At 42.0% G+C, this 4,753-nt stretch overlaps 1 pseudogene; it reads left to right on the forward strand.

Annotated features, from left to right (window-relative positions):
* The first annotated feature begins 1,879 nt into the window (after positions 1-1,879).
* LOC149217689 (putative pentatricopeptide repeat-containing protein At3g13770, mitochondrial pseudogene) lies at positions 1,880-4,545 on the forward strand (annotated as a pseudogene).
* Positions 4,546-4,753: the final 208 nt, after the last annotated feature.

Here is a 4,753-nt window from a genome sequence, read left to right on the forward strand (position 1 = left end):
AGGCCGTCGAGGTTTGTAAGGTTGGTCTTGCAAATGTTCAACCAGATCGAGCCCTAACTCCTTATATCCTGACCTCGTTGGGGACACGCAAAGAAAAACAGAGAAATAGTAGACCCCTCTGATACCACTAATCCGAACTTAAACAAGAACACAACAAATTATACATATAACCATAAATACAGAAATGCAGTAGAAATCACACTTCATTTCATTAATATCAAAATACTGAAATATGCTTACAAACAAAATGGAAATAAACTAGCTCGAATGATGGTAACTTATCTCTAAGAAGAGATGTCGTAGCTACATGCCTCTGAATTATGTTACAATAAGGCTCAAAGGCCTATTTATTATTGAGAAACAACAAAAAACCCTAAACATCCAAAAACCTGACCCTAGGAGATGAAGCGCCAAAACTGTGGGCCCCGTTTGGGTAAATTGGTATATCAACTTCCCGGGGTCGTAGCTTTGGCATATGATCTCCGTTTGACTTTCATAATATTTCGATTTGAAGATTTCGAAGAGGAAGCCAAAAACAAATTAATATGATGGTTTGAGACATTTTTGGTCTCTCCGTTTCCCCTAAAAACGTCATTTATGACCTCAAAACAACTCCAAAAGTTTAGGACCCGAAAAAACTGCCAAAAATAGTAAATTGTGCTACAATTAAGGAAACCGAAAAAACTGAAAGAGGCAGTGTTGGGGGTCAGTGGAATAGGTAGGTGGTCACCAATATTCACCTAGATCGTTGTCGTGTTATGCAAGAATAAAACAAAAAACATGGGCACCGACAGGAACTAGATAGATTGTCAAAGGGAAATGACACACAATACCTAGTGAATTGACGACAAGAAAAGAATCGTGGAGGTGGGTAATACATAGACATACCTTCGTTGAAAGCTTTGAGCTCCCACCTTGGTAACTAGGAGCTAAATGACAATCGGAAGTCTGCCACTTTCCTTCGAACAAAGTTGAAAATCTACCACCATGAGATAAGGCCTATATGGTTGTTAAGGGAAAACTATGTGAGATGATCGAACAACCAAGAGAGAAGACCTGAGCGAGCAAAAACCAATGAATGACAAGTGTACGTCATGGCGTGCATGTCAACTGTAACATTAAAAACCCAAATCATGTGCTCTTGAGCGCAACATGCCTTACTTATATCAGAGCCTTTGCACTCCGTAAGCCATCTTCCCTAGGATGAAACCATAACCCACTGCGATGACTATATAACCAACTACAATCATTGTATATAACAAATAAAAAATTTTGCAATAACTGTGTATAACAAATAAGGAGAATGTCGAATGGAAGCCCCTCTCCCACCAAATGCCCGCATTTAAACTAATTTAACGAGAATAAGTGAGTTTGTGACTTAAAAACAATGTGACCGTCACGCCAAAAAGTGTGATGAGACAGGTGGAGAACTTGCTCTCATCCCCTTCCCTTTGGCCATTGTATTCCACGCAGGCGAATGATGCTAAGTGCCGAGTACAGTGATGTGTGGTTTGACGGTAAGTCACATGGGCGAAGCCCGGGGAGACCGAAGTTCAAATCTCATTGAGTACAATGACCTGCTGTGGTGGCGGCTAGAGGGGCAGATTCCCCTTTCCCATGAGTCTGCTCTTGCTAAAATCATAGGAACTTAGTATACCCGACTTGCAGGTGGTTGGTTATGCTCTTGGTGTTATAGTGGCAGCTATGAGGTTTGATCCTGGGTCTCCCATAGATTAGGCCTCGCAGTGACCGATTCACCATATGATTAAAAAAAATGATACTAACTAAGGCGCCTAAGAACATTAATGCCGCCAATGCCATCCCATCGGGACAAAACACAAATTACCTAACCGTATTAAATTCATGAAAATGCACAACATTCAAACATTCCCATTGGCGAATATGCTCGTATTTAAGATCTAGCCCATACGAAACCATAAATTACATATATTTGGCCTCCCATAGTTTGTTTGATTTTGCAGATTTCGCTAGCTTTATGTTGGGAAGGTTTGTCATCGGAAGGATGCGAAGTAAGACTATTACAGAGAGCGAACCATAGGTGAGTATTTGCCAAAGACAATTGGAATGGCTGAAAGCAAGTTTCCGCTTATAAAATTAAGCAGCTTCGACTCATAGCCATGGCATTGCGGCAGCATTTATGGATTCAGAAAATGAAGCAGATAGGCTCAATTCTGAAAGAGACCAATTGTATAGTTTTTGAAATAATAAAAAATTGCGATGCTAGCAATACCAAGTTTTGGGGATGTAAAAACCCTGTGCAATCAAGGGCGATTGAAAGAAGCTATTCGAATTCTGGATTCCATGGGCCGCCCGGACTATTCTATTTATGCTACTCTGTTGCAGAGCTGTGTGGACAACAGAGCCTTGCAGGAAGGCAAACTAGTTCATGCCCACATGAATGAGAGGAGATTTAAGTTGGATTTGTTTTTGGGTACCACGCTTGTTGCCTTGTATACCAGGTGCGAAAGCCTGGAGGACGCTCGCAGAGTTTTTGGTGAAATGCCCAAGCGAAATGTTGTTTCTTGGACTGCCATGATCGCTGGTTATGCAAGGGATAGGCGCAGCGAGGAGGCTTTGGAGTTCTTTTATGAAATGCAGAGGACGGGAATCGAACCCAATCATTTTACTTTTGCGAGCGTTCTCCCTGCTTGTGCTAATTTGGGGAATTTGAAGCATGGAAGAGGGGTCCATGGGTACATAATTAGAAGTGGGTTTCAAACTGCTGTTTATGTTGGTAGTGCGCTTGTGGATATGTATGTGAAATGCAAGAGTGTCGAGGATGCCTGCAATGTGTTTAGCAAAATGCCTGAACGAAATGTAGTGTCCTGGAATGCCATGATTACAGGATATGCACAGAATGGAGATGTTGGCCAGGCTCTGAAGATCTTCGAGGAGATGCCTGAACGGGATGTGATTTCATGGAATTCGATAATTGCGGGATGTGTGCAGAATGGACGAGTTGATGAAGCCCTTGAATTGTTTCAGAAAATGCCTGATCGAAGCATGGTATCCTGGAATGCAATGCTTGCAGGTTATGCACAGAACGGGCATGTTGATAAAGCCCTGAAGTTGTTTGAAGAAATGCCAGAACGAGACGTGGTCTCGTGGAATGCACTGATTGCAGGATATGCACAGAACGGGCATTTTGATAGAGCTCTTAAGCTTTTTGGACAAATGCAGGTAATGGGGTTGAAGGCAGATGCAGAATCTTTTGGTGCTGTACTTCCAGCTTGTGCGAATTTGGCTGCCATTGAACTTGGTAAGCAGGTCCATGGAGACATTGTTAGAAGTGGATTCCACTCTAATGTCTTTGTAGGTAGTGCTCTTGTTGACATGTATGCTAAATGTGGGAGCATAGAGACTGCAAGGAAAGCTTTTGACTACATGCCGAGGCAAAATGTGGTTTCGTGGACAGCAATGATTATGGGCTATGCAATGCATGGGCAGGGCAAAGAGGCAATTCTACTTTTTGAACAAATGCAATTTTCGGGCATCAGCCCAGATCATGTCACGTTTGTTGGTGTTCTATCTGCGTGCCGACACGGAGGACTTGTTGAAGAAGGATTGCAATATTTTGATTGTATGAGTAGAGATTATCACCTTACACCTAGTCTTGAGCATTACTGCAACATTGCTGATCTCCTTGGCCGTGCTGGGGCCCTAAGGGAGGCACAAAGCTTTATACAAAAAATGCCAATAAAACCTGATGCTGCCATTTGGGGTTCTTTGCTTAGTGCCTGTAGAATATATATAAATATTGAGTTAGGTGAGTATGCAGCAGAACGGCTTTTTGAGTTGGAACCTGAAAATGCTGCACATTATGTGTTGCTATCAAACATGTATGCTGCGGCTGGCAGGTGGGATGACATTGAAAATGTTCGAAAAATGATGAAAGTCAGGAGGGTTAAAAAGAAACCCGCTGGATGCAGCTGGATTGAGGTCAATAACAATGTGTACACATTTCGTGTGGGACAAAGATCGAATCCTCAAATGCAGAAAATCCATGAAGAACTGCAGAGACTGGCTGCTGAAATGAAAGAAGCAGGGTATGTGCCTGATACAAGATTTTCTCTGCATGATGTCGAAGAGGAGCAAAAGGAATTTGCTCTCTGCCATCACAGCGAGAAGTTGGCAATTGCATTTGGGCTTACCAACACGTCGCCAGGGACAACCATCCGGATTGTGAAAAATCTTCGAGTTTGTGGCGACTGCCATTCTGCCACCAAGTTCATTTCTAAAATTGTTGCCCGAGAAATTGTTGTGAGGGATGCCAATCGGTTCCATCATTTCAAGGACGGATGTTGTTCTTGTGGCGATTATTGGTGATATGAAATAAGCAGTATGCGTGCATTTGCCTTCCTATCAACCTGCATTTGTTGTAGGCTTTGAAGTTTGAACATACTGCAACAGAATAGGTAATATTTTTTACATTTCTTTGTTTCCAACTATGTCCAAGCTAGTTTTTTGTTCTTCACGAAGTGATTTTATATAACAGACTCACCAGAAAGATACACATTAACACCATATGATAGCTCTGTAAAATATTTTAGTGGAGAATTAGTACATACATAAATCAGAAGACATGGTAATTACCATAATTCTGACCTCTAGAGCTTCAACCCTATCTTCACTAAGGCTCCAACCTTGAGTATAGGACAACCTACCCCAAGGGCACCAATCCTTCTCTGCCGCTTCATTGGACTTATTTGATCAAATATTTCATTTCACCAAT

Source organism: Pinus tabuliformis, chromosome 1_1 (genome assembly GCF_031772625.1).
Source record: "Pinus tabuliformis cultivar Carrire ecotype Pingquan chromosome 1_1, CPIR1, whole genome shotgun sequence".
Lineage (NCBI taxonomy): Eukaryota > Viridiplantae > Streptophyta > Pinopsida > Pinales > Pinaceae > Pinus > Pinus tabuliformis.